Genomic DNA, 18,193 nt, shown 5'->3' on the forward strand with positions numbered 1-18,193 from the left:
GCACTTGATCATGCAACAACATTTTTCTTTTTGCTTCTCAATGTAACAAGATTACCTCCTACAAAGGTGAAATAGCCTGAAGTAGAATGCCTATCATCTACTGCTCCAGCCTAGTTAGCATCAATATATGCATCCACACTTTGATAATCCTCATTTTTAGTGAATAAAATTCCTTTTCCAAGAGCAGACTTCAGATACCTCAAAATGCGCATAACTGCATTCATATGTTGCTCTCCAGGATTATGCATAAACTGGCTAACAATACTTAATGCATAGGCAAGGTTTGGCCTTGTGTGTGCTAAGTACATCAATCTTCCTATGAGTCTCTAGTATCTTCCTTTATCAACTGGTTCTGGATTATACTAAATACATAACTTCAATCCTTATTCCACGGGTGTATCAGTGGGTTGACATGCTGACATATCGATTTCCTGTAACAAGTCTAAGGCATACTTTCTTTGAGACAGAAAGATCCCTTTATTAGATCGAGACACTTTGATCCCAAGGAAAATATTTCAAGGGACTGAGATCTTTTATTTTGAATTCTCTGAACAAGTAATCCTTGAGAGCCCTCCTTTCTTCAGGATCATTTACTATAACTATCATGTCATCCACATACATAATAAGTGCAATGATCTTACCTTGCTGATTCTTTATGAATAAAGTATGGTCTGAATTGCTCTGATGATAACCAACGACTTTCATTGACTTTGTGAATCTTTTGAACCATGCCCTTGGAGATTGTTTCAACCAATATAGTGACTTCTTTAATCTACACACCTTCAGACTATGTATTTTTGGTATCATGCAGTCAGGTGGGAGTTCCATGTAGACTTCTTCGGACAACTCTCAATGTAGAAAGGCGTTCTTCACATCAAACTATTGTAATGGCCAACCCAAGTTCGTAGCTAGAGGAAACAAGATCCATACTATATTAATTTTAGCTACAGGTGCAAATGTCTCTGTATAATCGATCCCATAGGTTTGGGTGTACCCTTTTGCCACCAGTCTTACCTTAAAGCATTCAATTGTACCATCTGCTTTGTACTTAACAATATAAAACCCACCGACATCCAATTGGTTTCTTTCTTGGTGGACGATCAACAAGTTCCTAGGTATTATTTTCCTGTAATGATTTCATCTCCTCATTCATAGCGGCTTTCCACCTTGGATCAGCTAAGGCTTCCTGAACATTGTAAGGAATAGATATAGTAGATAATTGATTTACAAATGACTTATTTGATTTTGACAAACAATAGTTAGACACATAATGACTCATAGGATATTTAACTTTACTAGAAAGTTTGGGTTCATATGTGGATTTAGGAATACCTCTGGTGAGACATTGAGGTAGTAGTTTTCTAGATGATTTAGGAACATCCTTGGTAAGTGATTGGTGTGGTGTCAGGGACTCAGACGGAGGTGGACCCATAGCTTTAGTTTTTGGACGTTCATCATTGCTTTGATTCAAAGTTTCACCTACTTCTTGATTAACAATATCAGTTTTTGGATTTTCATCACTTCTTTGATCCAAAGTTTCACCTACTTCTTGATTAACAATATCAAAGAGTTCCCCTTCTTTAGAGATGTCCAAGCTACCCACATCTTTAGGAATGTGAACATCCACATTTTCAGAGGTGTTATCCACATCTTCAAAGATGTTCAAGCCACCTACATCTTTAGAGATGTGAGCATCCACATCTTCAGAGATGTGATCATCATAATCTAAAGTTTGAATTTCCATCTGGTACTCCCCCTAAAGTTCAGGCTCAGAGGAGAAATACATCGAGTCTTCATGAAAAACTACATCCAATGTAATAAACATTCGTTGATTTGGAGGATGATAGCATCGGCACCCCTTTTGGTAAGCAACATATCTTAGAAAGACACATCACAGTGCTCGAGGAGATAACTTCTTGTGCCGATGCTTATGGAGGTGTACAAAAGCTACACAACCAAAGACGTAAGGAGGTAAATTTGGGACAACAGGAGCAACAACAACCTCAACGAGAGCCTGGGATGGTGTCTAGAAATCAATAGTGTTGGAGGGTACTCAGTTGATCAAATATGCTGTAGGGGTAAGTGCTTCACCCCAATAGGATAATGGCATATGGGTTTCTATTAGAGAAGCACAAAAAACCTCTAACAAGTGACAATTTTTCCTCTTAGCTACCCCATTCTGCTGAGGTGTATTGGAACAAGTAGTTTGATGAATAGTTCTGTGTGCTTCCAGATACTACTGAAGTTCAAAACTCAAATATTCGCTTCCATTGTCACTATGAAGAACTTGAACGCGTGCATTGTACTGAGTATGAATCATGTTATAAAATTTTTGAAATAACAAGTTCACATCACTTTTAGAGTTCATTAAGCATACCCAAGTCATCCTAGTACAATCATCAATAAAAGTAACAAACCAATGTGATCCACCCAAGGTAGTGACTTTGGATGGACCCCAAACATCAGAATATATGATCATAAATGGAATTGGACTTTTATTCAAAGTTAATGGAAAAGAAGCACGATGACTTTTTGCAAGTTCACAAACTTCACACCGGAAGCTAGAAACATCAATTTTTGCAAATAAACTAGGAAATAATTTCTTCAGATAACCAAAGGAAGCATGTCCCAGACGTTGATACCATAACCAGATTTCAAATTTTTACTTGTCCTCCTTAGAGCCATCCATCGCTAGAGTTTGACGTAGCTTGTCTGAACTCTTTGACTCCAAGTCCAAGTAATACAACTTCCCTCACCTAACACCACAATCAATCATTTGCCTCGTTTGGATGTCCTTAAACACACAGAAATCAAGTCAAAAAATTACAACACAAAGTAAAGTAGTGGTGATTTGGAAAACTGACAACAAATTGTAATCCAAAGACGGAACCACTAAAACAGAATCTTGATTCAAAGTATCAGTGAGAGGTAAGGATCCTTCTCCAATAACTGGGGCTGGAGAGCCATTGGCAGTGGAAACAAATTTTTGTGAGGATAGTTTAAGGGATGAGACCTGTTTAGAATCAAATGTCATATGATCCGTAGCATCAAAATCAATTATCCATGCACTATTAGAAACAAGTGTAGACATATTTAAAGACTTACCACCATTACCTACCACTGCTACTAATGTCGAGATCTGTTCGGCAATAGTTTGATTGCAATGGGTGCATTTGTAGGTGGATTTTTTAGCACCATTAGTGATCCCTGCCTTGAACAATGAACCTTTGGATTGAATAATAATGGAAGCAGATTTTCTCTCAAATACTTCCGAATCTAAATCGGCCATAGTTCAATGAAGGGATACAAATAATTCAAGCTTTAAAGCTCTGATATGAATTTGAAAAATAGAAATTTAGAGGAATATTTTCCATTCATTGTATTCACATAAAACTGTACAGGTACATATATAATTGTGTGCCAAATGCATAAAGCTACAGGAAAGGAAACAATTGTAGGAAAGCTACAGGAAAAGAAAGAATAGTTTAAGAAAGAAAGCTCTTTCAATATTAGAAACAATCTAATATTACAACAAATAATATTCCAAGTTGGCCCTTACTCAAAGGCTCATTTAGCCAGACAATCAGCCACGCCGTTCCACTTATGAGGGATATGCATAAAAGACACAGAATCCAGAGAATTGCATAACTAAATGATTTGCTAAATAACTAGAGCCAAATGCCAATCCACATGCACAAGGTTCCTTTTATTCAATAAATTCACAACCACCTGCGAGTCAATTTGACAGATGATTCTTTTCCAGCCACGTTGACAACACTGTTCCATTGCAACCAAGATAGCCAGGGCTTCCATGAGGTTATTAGTATGGTAACCCTTATATATAGAAAACATAAACTGAATATCACCAGAACTATCATGCCCAACTCCCCCAATACCAGCTGGACCTAGATTTCCTCGAGAAGAACCATTAGTGTTGATTTTAAGAATGCCCGCCTCAAGAGGAGACCAATGTCCCTCACGATTAATACGCTGAGAGTGTTGCTTAGCTCTATTTCCAAAGCGGGTGTGGGGGACCAAGGGAGTGCAACCTTGAAGAGGAAAGGAGAGGCGAGAGTAAATACCAGCATCTCTAGGATCATGAATGTGGTTCTTGCGGTCTAGAAAACACTTAATAATCCTAAGTGTTGTAAAATGATATTGTTATTTGTCACCATGAGGAAACTAATATTGTTATTTGTCACCATTTGTAGTTTCACATTTATTTATTGGAGATATGTTAATTGGGCTTATTAGACTGTTCCAGAAGAGAGGATTTCTTTTGGAAATTTCAATTAAGAACTCTAAATCAACTTGAAAATGATGAAACTCCTACAATAGCTTTCTTTTCTCTCAAGCATGAAACCTTTGAAGGTGTGAATGTGGTTCTTGCGGTCTAGAAAACACTTAATAATCCTAAGTGTTGTAAAATGATAGTTAAAATTGATTCATAAAATAATCCTCCAGCGGGATGAAATCCTTGATGGCTACAAAACTCCGCCCTCCCAAAACATTGGAGTGCAAGTTAACGCTGGCCAAGGAATGGTCAAAGCAATTAAATTCCATGACATGCTCCAATCTTTGGCATCACATGGTGTTTTTAGAATCATGGATAAAATCTTAAGAGCAAAATGCATTGAAATGCATATTCGAGTTAAAAAAATTCCACCTCTTTCGAACTATCGAGTGCCCATGAGAAGTTATAAAATTTTCAAAAATTTGGAAAAATGTGAGAAAATTTTAAAATATTTGGAATTTTGGGAGAATCCACCATAGGGATATAATTTGGGACAAAATGGAAATGTCCATTTTTTAAAATAATTTTGGAGAAATCTTAAGACTTGGGAAGATTGGAAAATTTGGGAAGATGGGGAATCTAAGAAGTCACAATTTAGTTGTTCTAAAAATATGAAATGTTGGGAAAATTTCAAAGTGTGAAGATTGTGGAAAATTTCAAAAATCTTACAAAATTCGAAATCTATTATGTTGTGAAAATTTGATGTTGAAAAATTCAAAAAAGTGAAAAGAACAAAATAAAATAAAGTTGTAATTTTGGAGATATCCAAATCGCTAAAGGTTGTAAATTTTGGAAAATTGGTAAAGCCAAAAAATTGGAAAAAACATAATGCAAGGATGGAAAAAATGGGAAAATTTGGGAAAAAACTCTAAAACTCGATGAGGATGGTCAAAATGGAAAATTCCAAGTGTTGTGAAAATTCCAAAAAATTGTAGAATTGCCATGGAAAAATTGTTAAATTTTTGGAAAATAGGAAATCTTAAAAAGTTAAATTTTTTGGAAAACAATGGAAAAAGTCATGGAAAAGGAGAAAATTAAAAAAAAAGATTGAAATTTTGGAGATATCCAAATCATGATAGGTTGAAAAATTCAGAAAATTGGATAATTTGAAAAAATTGGAAAAAACATAAAGGATGGAAAATATGGGAAACTTTGGAAAAAAACATTAAAATTCGCCCAAGATGGTAAATATGGAAAATCCCAAGTATTGTGAAAATTCCAAAAAAATGTGGAATTTCCATGGAAAATTTGTTAAATTTTGGAAGATAAGAAATCTAAAAAAGTTTTTTTTTTTTGGAAAATGTTGAAAAAGTTTGAAAATTTTGAAAAAGCAAAATGATGGAGAATCAATTCACATTGATAAAAGAAAAAAGTTGGGAATTCTTCAAGGATGGAAAACTAGAATTTAAAAGTGATTTTCAAAAGGCTTTTCAAGATATTTTTGGGATTTACATTAAAAAAAAAAAAATTAATCTTTATTAATATTTAATTTAATTATTTTGAAAATAATTCAAATAAGTAAGAATTGGAAGAAATTGAAATAGTTTTTTCTGTCTTAAATCAAGAAAATTGATTAAATATTAAATTTTAATTATTAATTAATTAATTTAATTTCCAAAAAAAAAAAATTGGATGAGTTGGGACTTAGCTTCATCATTGAAGCTAAGAGCATCAAAATGGAAACTTTTTGAAATACTAGGAGAAAAAAAATGACAAGTGATGTCCACAAATTTGAATCTTGGTGACTAAGCAATGCAGGTGCCTAATTTTAGCCTATAACTTATTGAGAGTTTTTCAGAAGGATGGCATTTATAAGAAACCCTTTCATTCATTTCTTCTAACATAGAAATCTTAAAAGTGAATTGAGGAAAGTAAAAAGTGAAATTTAATGGCTTTGGAAGGAAGATTTTAGAAGAAATTTTTTGTGATCATTGAGGAGAGAGAAAAGGATTTTGCTTGGAATTCATGAACGTGGATTTCGAACTTCATCAGAAAGGAACTTTTTAAGTGAGTTGGAGAAATTTACACGTTTTTTGAGAAAAAATGGGAAAACAAATATCAAGGAAAAATCTTGAAGTCTTGACGAAGTTCCCAGAGCTTCATCTTTTTGAATAATTATTTGTGTTTTTATATTTTTGCATATTCTAATGTATGAACATTTTTTTTATTTCATAGGTAGGAAGAATGATAGAACCCTAAGAAATAGGAGAAACACGAGGATAATTATTATAGAATGAAAGGAAAGGATTCTAGCCCAAATCCAAAATCATGTTGAAGTGGGAAGAAATTGGAGACACAACCCTTGGTGGCCTCGATTTGAAAGAATTCAATTAGAGAATGTTAGGATTTATCCCTTTTATCCCTTGGATCACTTATTCATATTTACCAAATACTATACTCTCGCTCACTTCATCTCACACTTGATACTTACTCCATACTCTTTTCAATTAAGGAAAATAACCTTCCTTTATACCATGTCCTCAAAATTATTCCTTGAGTTAGCCTTGAGGCTTTGCCAATTAATTATAATAGGAGCTCACTAAGATAAACACTTATTTCTGAGTTACTTAATATTGACGCCTCACAATCTTCTCAAATCTTTCACACATGTAATCTTAGACATTTTGTACTCACTATCATCATCATCATCAAGTCTAATTCTTCTTCCACTATCTAACCTCGTATAACCTTCCTCACCTTTAGTATCCAATTTTCCTTTCCTATCATCTATTAGAATATAACATTTTCTTCCAAATATCTTGAAATATTTTATACTAGGTATATATCCAAACCATAGCTCATAAGGTGTGAGATTTGTGACTTTCTTTACCCGTAAATTTTTTAGAGAATAACAACAATACTCATAGCTTCCTTCCAATATTTCAATGCAACACTCTTCTTCGTCATTCGTGTTCTTGCAAAGTCCATGATACATCTATTTCTTCTCTTGGCAACACCATTTTGAGGAGGTGTTCTTGGTGTAGAGGTTTATCTTTATATTCCTCTATCATTACAAAATAGCTCAAATTCATGGGAGGTAAATTCTCCACCTCTGTTAGATCTTTGACATTTCAAACATTTTCTTGTTTCTTTCTCAACTCTAGCCAAGTACCATTTAAACATTTTAAAAGTTGCAAACTTTTCTTTTAGATACAAATGTTACAACCATCATTCTAGAGGAGTCATCCACAAACAAAATATAATATATAGCACCACAGTAGCTTTGAGGTGTTATTTCTACAAATAAATTAGTATGAACCAATTCTAGGATTTCATTAGATGTATGATTTTTACTTTTAAAACTTGATCTAGACATATTTCCCAATTGATACTATTTGAACATTGTATTTTCAGTTTTCTCCAATTTATGAAAAATGTGCACAAACATACGCCACTATAGGGCGTATGTGCTATAGGGCATACACACTATGATTTTCCTTACCCGAGCCAAAGGCTTGGGAAAGGGTAAAACACAGTGCATATGCACTATAGTGCATACACACTATAATGCTTACACACTATGTAAAAAATGATAAATTTATGCACTATTTTGGTATTTTCAAATAATGCGTACTCACAATAGTGCTTATGCGCTATAGCGTGTACGCATTATTGTGCATATGCACTATTTGAAAACACCAAAATAGTGCATATTTTTCAAGAATTCCAATCCTAAGGGTTGGATTTTCCTTGGATGTGCAACTCGAAGGTTTGGACATTTTAAATAGGTCTTAGATGTGATTTCTAGCAAGCATGCACAAAAAAAATGTATATTTGATTTTGTGGCATCCATCACATTTACATGTGGTTATATAACAAGAGAATCAGGTTACATAAGATTATTCATCTCCTTGTTAGCTATCTGACCATGTACTTTATTTTGAGTTTGGATTATGTTAAGCCTTTCATCACTAATTTGTTTTCAATGTCTGTCCACTTTTTGTGAAAAACCAACTTGTAGTAATTTGGGGGTATATTCTTGCTCTTTCATCATTTCGTGCAACAAGTTACATTTCTGGAAACTAGACTCCATTCTACACATTAGAAGAAAAAAGTTTTTATTTTTTATTATTCTTCAATAATTTCTAGGGGTGCCACAACAAAATTTTATGTTTTTGAAATGAATCGACTTTAAAAATTCACAATAAATTAAATATAGAGTAAAAAATTACCAAAAAATCTGGGATAAACTACAGTGTTAGCTAAATCCATACTAGAGTGATTAAAAAAATTCAAAAGAAAAAACATTTTAGGGGAGCACACCTGACACTATGATATAAATTTACTCAAAAAACAAGACCACTTTGTGTGCTCCCACTTTTTGAGGGCCTTAAACTCCACCATTTAACTAAAACATTAGTAGTTTAGAAAGTAGATTCATATGGCTACAATGTTTATTTTTATCATATCTTTAAATATTGAGTCCAACTATCTTCAATTTCTCGCCGAAGTTTAGATTTGTTGGGTTTCAGAAAAACAAAGTGGCAACTTATACCCCCTTTTTGGTCCCCCATCTTTGTGCACTTACCCTAGGCAATCCTCCAAGTTTCATCATCTTACTAATGTTTATCATATTATCAAAGTTCATATGATATATCCTTTTGTGCATATTTTTCAAGAATTCCAATCCTAAGGGTTGGATTTTCCTTGGATGTGCAACCCAAAGGCTTGGACATTTTAAATAGGTCTTAGATGTGACTTCCAACAAGCATACACAAAAAAAAAGTATATTTGATTTTGTCGCATCCATCACGTTCACTTGTGGTTATATAATAAGAGAATCAGGTTACATAAGATTATTCATCTCCTTGTTAGCTATCTGACCATATACTTTATTTTGAGTTTGGATTATGTTAAGCCTTTTATCACTAATTTGTTTTCAATGTCTGTCCATTTTTTGTGAAAAACCAACTTGTAGTAATTTGGGGGTATATTCTTGCTCTTTCATCATTTCGTGCAACAAGTTAACTTCTAGAAACTAGATTCCATTCTACACACTAGAAGAAATTTTTTATTATTTTTTATTATTCTTCAATAATTTCTAGGGGTGCCACAATTTTTTTTATGTTTTTGAAATGACTCGACTTTAGAAATTCACAATAAATTAAATATAAAGTAAAAAATTACCAAAAAGTTTGGGATAAACTACAGTGTTAGCTAAATCCTTACTAGAGTGATTAAAAAAATTCAAAAAAAAAAAAACATTTTAGGGGAGCACACCTGACAATATGATATAAATTTACTCAAAAAATAAGACCACTTTGTGTGCTCCCATTTTTTAAGGGCCTTAAACTCCACCATTTAACTAAAACATAAGTAGTTTAGAAAGTAGATTCATATGGCTACAATGTTTATTTTTATCATACCTTTAAATATTGAGTCCAGCTATCTTCAATTTCCTACTAAAGTTTAAATTTGTTGGGTTTCAGAAAAACAAAGTGGCAACTTATACCCCCTTTTTGGTCCCCCATCTTTGTGCACTTACCCTAGGCAATCCTCTAAGTTTCATCATCTTACTAATGTTTATCATATTATCAAAGTTTATATGATATATCCTTTTGTACCATAATCAAACTTCATCACTTTTAACCATTAGATATGTCTCAGTAGTTTCATCAAGATAGAATAAGTTACCTTTTGTTCTCTGATCACTACCATTGAGCTTTCCTTCAGAGTTGTAGATCAAAGCCTTTTTTTGATTGAATTCAACTCTATATCTTGATTTGTATAGTTGTGAAACACTTAACAAATCGTAATTTAATCCTTCTACAAAATAGGTGTTCTCACAAGTGATTTTGGTTGTTAGTATAATAGACCCTATTCCTTTAATAGGACATGGCATCATTTCCAAATTTTATAGTGTTCCCAACATAAGGTTCAATTTTTTTAAACTTATTCTTATTACTAGTCATGTGATGTGAACATCCACTATCTATTATCAATTTATCATCTTTGTTCACATAGGATATTAGGCCAGTAGTATCTTCATTAGAATCAACCTTCATTGCTACATATACTACTTCAATATCATCAGACATGCTAGACTCACTATCACTTTCTTTTTTAGCAATATAGTGGGATTTCTTACCTTTGTCCTTATAACTCTTTCTACTTTTGTATTTGTTTTCATATTTGTCATCTCTACTTTTCTGTTTCTCAGGACATCTTGCTGCAATATGACCAACCACATGACAATTAAAGAAATTGATAATCATTTTACCTTTATATTTTGCTTTCCCTCTATGGAATCTTCTAGCAAGTAGGGCTTCAAGCTCATCGATGTCCTCATCATCTGTATCATAGTTACTATCATCATATTTCTTCTTCTTTTTCTTTATGTCCTTCGAATCATAAATAGTTAGGTTGTCTTTAATGGTGGTCTCAACATTTTTAGTAGAACATTATCAAAGTTATCTAACTCAAAGGATGTAAGTCTTCCAACCAGTCCTTCTAGGGTTATACCATTTCCAGGAATGCATCTTAATTATTCTATAGTATAAACTCTAATGGCATACATAGGTAGAAGAGTTCTTAAGGCTTTTCTTACCATAGTTTCACTTCAATGGTTCCTTTAGTGTCTCTTATAACATCGGCAACATCTTTCACTCTTGCATAAGATTTAGAAATAGTTTCACTATCGAGCATTTTCATATCATTAAACTTACCTCTCAGGCTTTCAGCTTTGGCTCTATTGACATTTGTATCACCTTCATAGGTTGTGGTGTTGAAAATATGGCCATATAGAGGATTTATGAGGTTGTCATTTATGGAAACATATAATTTATAGTTCAGTCATGATATTAGAGATAGAAAACTATCTAAGTGTTAGAAAACTTACAACAACATAGAGAAGATTAATTAAAGATGGATTATTGTTTGAGAATTGACTCCTGCAATGTTAAGGATTAATGCATGACATTGTCCTAATGATGTGTATTAGTGTGCGTGCATGTATGAATAATATAGTTTGAGTTATAATTGAAATACCAGTGTGGGTATTACACAGTATACAAGTAAGATAAGTTGTATGAATTGAGGAATTATTTTGGTAACAAAATAATTACTAAGTCTTAATGAGCTAACTATGAAGATAATATTTTATATTATAGAGAACCAACCAAGAAAATATTTATTAAGTTACTTGGTATAAGTAAAGAGTTTAACCTGCGAAGTTAAAATGAAGATATGATGTGTGATATGATGATGCGAAGTACTTATGCAAATTACTATATGTGAATTTATGCTATGGTTATGATGTTGAGTGAGCTTATGTAAGGATTTCTTACATTTTATAGAAGGCTCAAGGATGATGCGAGATCTAATATATGATCAGAGATAGAACATAAAACTTAAAGTATTATATATGTATTCTTATTCTTGTGAAGAACCAAACTATATTATTGCATGATAGGGAAGTGGGCTCTTCTTCCATCATTTACATATGATCCACAAACTCCTAATAGGGTTGAAGCAACTCCTAAAAATTTGAAGCAACTCCTAATAAGGTTGAAGGAACTCCTAAAGAGGTTGAGGCTTCTAATAAGGCCTAGTCTCCTAACAAGGACTCAAGACACTATATGTACTTCATAGACTCCTAACAAGATCAATATCCTTAACTAGATACTTTTGTTTAGTGAATCATCTTGTAGGTATCATCCCCACCAGGGTTTTCCCTTGGCCAGGGTTTCCCTAGTTAACAAAATGTGGTGTTATGAGTTCTCTGTATGTATGGTTATTTATACTATTCAACATTATTGGTTTACTTGCATATGCAAGTTATAAAGTAATTAATAAAATCCAATTGTGGGAAAAAGTTTTTAGAATACTAATTTAGCCACCCCCCACCCTTAGTATTATCTATTTATAACAATTGCTCTTTGAGTGTAGTTATTCAGAAGAGGCTTAATGGCTTGAATAAGATCCCTATGGATATGGAACAATTGAATAAGAATCTTGAAGAGGCTCTTAAACAAATTGATCTTCTTACAGAGGAGAGAGATGGCTTGAAGGATAAATATGAAGTTTCAAAAGTTTATATTGGTAAACTAAAAGACAAGATAGATGACCTAAAATTTAAAACACTTAGTGAGTAGACTAGTGATGATGATTTTGAAGATCTGAAGAAAGAAAATGAAAATTTGAAATATGAATTGAAAATAGTAGAACTTAAGTTGAGTCTTAAGAAAAATGGAAATAAGAGTGAATGGGTAAGTGCACCAAGTTGTGGTGCCAAAAGGGGGGTATAAGTGGACACCTTTTTCCTAAAATCTAAAAATTTTGAACTTCAACAAGAATTTGAAGATAGTTATGCTGAAAATTTTAAGATATGACAAAAACAAAAGTTGTAGTCCTTTGAATCTAGTTTCTAAACTACTAATTTTTTTTCAAAATGGTTTAGTTTTAGGTCCTCAAAAAAGGGGGCCACCAAAAGTGATACTGTTTATTCCAAAAAAACATAACATAGTACAAAGTGTGGCCCCCCTAAAATTTTAACTTTTTTTTTTGAAATTCTTTAATTGCTCCGGTCAAAAGTTACTTAACACTATGTAGTTTATCCCAGATTTTTCGAGTAATTTTATAATGTGTATTTTTTTTCAATGAATTTTTTAAGTAGACACATCCCAAAAATGTGAAATATCTGTGTGCTCCCCCTAGAAATAATTGAAAACTAATCTAAAATCAAAACTTTTTTTTTTAATGTGTGTAGAATGGAGTCTAGTTTCTAAAAAAACTAAGTTGTTGCAAAATTTGATGAACGAGCTAAAATCTATAGCCCAATTAGTACATGGTGGTTTTTGACAAAAAATGAACATACATTCAAAAGAAATTATAGATCAAAGGCTTGAAATAGTTCAAATTGAAAATAAATTATATGGTTAGATAGCTAACACAAAGACTTATAATGCTATGTAACTTGATCTTATCGATAGCCAACCACGAGGAATCTTGATGGGGAGCACACAAGAAAAATCAATCATTTTTGGTATGTTTGCTAAAAAACACATCTTAGACCTATTTATAAACTCCAAACCTTTGGGTTGGATCTCTAAGGAAAAACCAAGCCTTAGGATTGGTTTTAATACAAAGCTTTCAATAGCGCGTGCACCCTATAGTGTGCACGCACTATTAGAAGCATTTAAATTGTCAATAGCATGTGTGTGGTATACAGCGCATGCACTATTGAGACCTAAATTGCAACCTAAGAGAAAGAGAGAGCTAGGTGGGGGGTTGGAGTGGGGGGGGGAGGTGGTGAGGGAATGGCTATGTGTGTGTGTGAGAGAGAGAGAAAGAGATAGAGAGAAAGTAGGGGATGGGAGAGGGGAGAGAGTACAGGATGGGAGAGAGGAAGTGAGAAAGAGTAGGGGTGGTAGAGAGAGTACAGGATGGGAGAGTAGGGGTGGTTGAGAGTATACAAGATGCGAGAGAGAGGAAGTGTGAGAGAGAGTAGGGGTGGCAAAGAGAGAGTACGAGATGGGGGGAGAGAGATTGAAAGTAGGGGATGGGAGAGAGAGGAAGTGTGAGAGAGATTGAGAGTAGGGGATGGGGGAGAGAGAGAGTAGATAGTGGGAGAGGAAGAGTGAGAGAGAGGATGATGGGAGTGCATGTGTGTGAAAGAGAGAGAGTAGGGAATGGGAGAGGGGGAAGATAGAGAAGCTCGAGAGAGAGAGAGTAGGAGATGGAAGAGAGAGTAGGTGATGGGGGAGGGAGAGAGAAGGGGGATGGAAATATGAGAGAGAGAGAGAGAGTAGGGGATATGAGAGAGTGTGAAAATGTGAGAGAAAGTAGGGGCTAGTAGAGAGAGTAGAGAGAGAGAGAGAGAGAGAGAGAGAGAGAGTAGGTAGTGGGAGAGGGAGAGAGTGAGAGACAAAGTATGGGATGGGAGAGGAGAGAGGGGGGATGGGTGTGTGTGTGAAAGAGAGAGAGTAGGGAATGAGAGAGGGGAGAGAGAGTAGGGGATGGGAGAGAAAGAGAGTAGGCAATGGCAGAGGGAGTGGGAGAGGGAGAAAGGAGGGGGATGGGAGTGTGTGTAAGAGAGAAATTAGGGAATGGGAGAGAGTGTGAGAGTGTGAGAGAGAGTAGGGGTGGAAAAGAGAGAGTGAGAGTAGGGGATGGGAGAGAGAGGGAGAGAGTGTGAGAGAGAGAGATAGTAGGTGGTGGGAGAGGGAGTGGGAGGGAGAGAGAGGGGGAATGAAAGTGTGTAAGAGAGATAGAGTAGGGGATGGGAGAGAGTAGGCAGTGGGAGAGGGTGTGCGAGAGAGAGAGAGAGAGAGGGGGGGGGGAATGGGAATGTGTATAAGAGAGATAGAGTAGGGGATGGGAGAGAGTGTGAGAGTTTGAGAGAGAGTAGGGGGTGGTAGAGAGAGCTCATATAGGATGGTGGCGAGAGAGAGAGAGAGAGAGAGAGAGAGAGAGAGAGAGAGAGAGAGAGAGAGAGAGAGAGAGAGAAGGGGATGGGAGAGATTGTGAGAGAGAGTAGGAGATGGAAGAGAGATAGTGAGAGTAGGGGATGGGAGAGAGAAAATAGAGAGGGAGAGAGAGTACTTGAGAGAGAGAGAGATATAGTAGGCAGTGCAAGAGGGAGTGGGGAAGGGAGAGAGGGGGGATGGGAGTGTGTGTGACAAATCTAGAGAGTAGGGGATGGGAGAGGAGAGAGGGGGAGGAATGGGAGTGTGTGTGTTTATGAAAGAGAGAGATAATAGGGGATGTGAGAGGGGAGAGAGAGAGAGAGTAGGCGATGGGGGAGAGAGAGTAGGCTATGGGAGAGGGAGGGAGTGGGAGAGGGAGAGAGAGGGGGAATGGGAATGTGTGTAAGAGAGATAGAGTAGGGGATGAGAGAGAGTATTAGAGTGTGAGAGAGAGTATGTGGTGGTAGAGAGAGATCGTATGAGATGGGAGAGAGAGAGTGAGATTAGGGGATGGGAGAGTGTGAGAGAGAGTAGGGGATGGGAGAGAGAGAGAGTGAGTAAGGGATGAGAGTGAGAGAGAGTAGGGGATGGGAGAGAGAGAGAGTGAGAAATTTGAGAGAGAAAGATAGTAGGTAGTAGGAGAGGGAGAGGGAGAGGGAGAGAGATAGGGGGGATGGGAGTGTGTGTGACAGATCTAGAGAATAGGTGATGGGAGATAAGAGAGTGGAGGGATAAGAGTGTGTGTTTTTTTGAAAGAGAGAGAGTAGGGGATGGAGGATAGAGAGTAGGCGGTGGGAGAGGGAGAGAGTGAGAGTAAAGGATGGGAGAGTGTGTGAGAGAGAGTAGGGGATGGGAGAAAGTGTGAGAGAGAGTAGGGAGAGTGAGATAGAAAGAGGGGGATGGGAGTGTGTGTGACAAATCTAGAAAGTAGGGGATGGGAGAGAAGAGAGAGAGAGGGGGGGATGGGAGTGTGTGTGTGTGTGTTTTTGAAAGAGAGAAAGAGTGTGATAATTTGAGAGAGAGTAGGGGGTGGCAGAGAGAGTATAGAATGGGAGAGATAGAGTGAAAGGATGGGAGAGGGTGAGAGAGAGAGAGAGTAGGGGGTGGTAGAGAGAGAGTACAGGATGGGAGAGACAAAGTGAAAGTATGGGAGATAGAATGTGAGAGAGAGTAGGGGATGGGAGAGAGTGTGAGAGAGAGTTGGGAGTGGGAGAGAGAGAGTAAGAGTGGGGGATGGGAGAGAGAGAGTAGAGAGGGAGAGAGAGAACTTGAGAGAGATGGATACTAGGTAGTGGGAGAGGGAGTGGGAGAGGAGGAGAGAGAGGGATGGGAGTGCGTGTGAGAGATCTAGAGAGTAAGGGATGGGAGAGGGAGAGAGAGAGAGAGAGAGAGAGAGAGAGAGAGAGAGAGAGAGAGAGAGAAGTAGATGGGATTGTGTAAGAGAGAGTAGGGGATGGGAGAGTGTGAGAGAGAGTAGGAGGTGGCTAAGAGAGAGAACTATATGGGAGAGATAGAGTGAGAGTAGGGGATGGGAGAGAGTGAGAGAGAGAGTAGGAGATGGGCGAGAGTGTGAGAGAGAGTAGGGAGAGGGAGATAGAGAGAGGGGGATGGGAGTGTGTGTGAAAAATCTAGAGAGTAGGGAATGGGAGAGAAGAGAGAGGGGGGTTGGGAGTGTGTGTTTGTGTGTGTGTCAAAGAGAGAGAGTAGGGGATGGGAGAGAGTGTGAGAGAGAGTAGGGGGTGGCAGAGAGAGAGTATGGGATGGGGGAGATAGAGTAAATGGATGGAAAAGAGTGTGAGAGAGAGTAGGAGGTTACAGAGAGAGAGAGTATGGGATGAGAGAGACAAAGTGAAAGGATGAGAGAGAGTTGGGGATTGGAGAGAGAGAGTAGGAGTAGGGGATGGGGGAGAGAGAGAGTAGAGGGGGAGAGGGATAACTTGAGAGGGAGATAGTAGGTGGTGGGAGAGGGAGTGGGAGAGGGGGAGAGAGAGGGGGGATGGGAGTGTGTATCCATAAAAGAGAGAGTTTAGGGGATGGGAGAGGGAGGAGAGAGAGAGTAGTAGATGTGATAGAGTGTGAGAGAAAGTGGGGAATGGAAGAGAGTAGGGGGATGGGGGAGAGAGAGAGATAGTAGGAAGTGGGAGAGGGAGGATGGGAGTGTGTGTGAGATATCTAAAGAGTAGGGTATGGGAAAGGAGAGAGGATGAGAGAGGTAGAGAGAGTAGGCGATGGGAGAGGAAGAGCGAGAGAGAGAGTAGGGGATGGGAGAGGGGGGAAAGAGAGTGTAGGGGATGGGAGAGAGAATAGGGATGTAGCGATGGGAGAGAGTGTAGGGGATAGGAGAGAGAGAGAGAGAGAGAGAGAGAGAGAGAGAGAGAGAGAGAGAGAGAGATTAGGGAAGATAGAGAGTAGGGAGGATGGGGAGTGATGTATTTTCACATAGTGTGTACCCATTATAGTGCATATGCGCTTTATAGTGCGTACATGCTATAGTGCATATGCACTATATGAAATCACCTAAAAATGGTCAAAAAGAAACTTTGGGGTCCATTTCATCCATTCTCTACTTTTGGTCTGTTGTGCACTCTATTATTCTGATAGAAATCACGAGTTTCAACATAGAAAACACTATTTCAACACTTTTTCAAGCTAGCAAACACCAAATTCAATCATTGGATATGCAATTTGAAGACTTTTTGAATATTCCTTGTATCAAAAAGGTTAGTACAATCCATTTTAAATATTGTTTGTTGATATATAGATACAGATTTGATTATAATTTGACATGTTGTTTAATAAATAGTAAATTCATTGAAAATTGTATGTTTGAATGAAATGTTATTTCGAAATGGTTAGAAATTTGACAAGTCATTTGATATATATTGTGTATTCATTCAAATAATTATAATTTTTATATGTATTTGAATAATTTGTAATTTACACATTTTAAGTAATTCAGATGTTTGAATAATTTGACATGTAGAAATCATCATCGTACCAAGGAAGAAACCAAAAACTCAAACAAATGAAGATAGGGAGAGAGATTTGGCAATTAAAAGAGATAAAATGAAATTACTACATGAACAAAGAAAATTGCAAAGCAATAATGAAGAATTGACTTTCGAAGAGGATCAAGAACCACTAGTACAAAGAAACAAAGAGGAAGAATTAGAAATACAAAGAGAACAAATGAGACTATTATGCTTAAGAAGAGAATTGAATTGTGAACCTACACCATCTTCCAATGTTGTAGTCATATTTTCCACTACGCCATCTTCCAATGTTGAAGTCATATCATCCTCTCATATTGAAGAGACACTGATTTGTAGATCTGACAATATACACATTCCATCATGTCATGTTGAAAGCACAACATCAACACATCAAGTAGTTGATATTACATCTTTTACATCTTATTGCCAAGGCACATCATCTTTGGTTCAAGGTACACAATAAACTCAACCTTATATTGATGTTGAAAATGTTGAGAGAA

This window comes from Cupressus sempervirens, chromosome 2, assembly GCF_028749045.1.
Source record: "Cupressus sempervirens isolate cs-2001-9-10 chromosome 2, ASM2874904v1, whole genome shotgun sequence".
Lineage (NCBI taxonomy): Eukaryota > Viridiplantae > Streptophyta > Pinopsida > Cupressales > Cupressaceae > Cupressus > Cupressus sempervirens.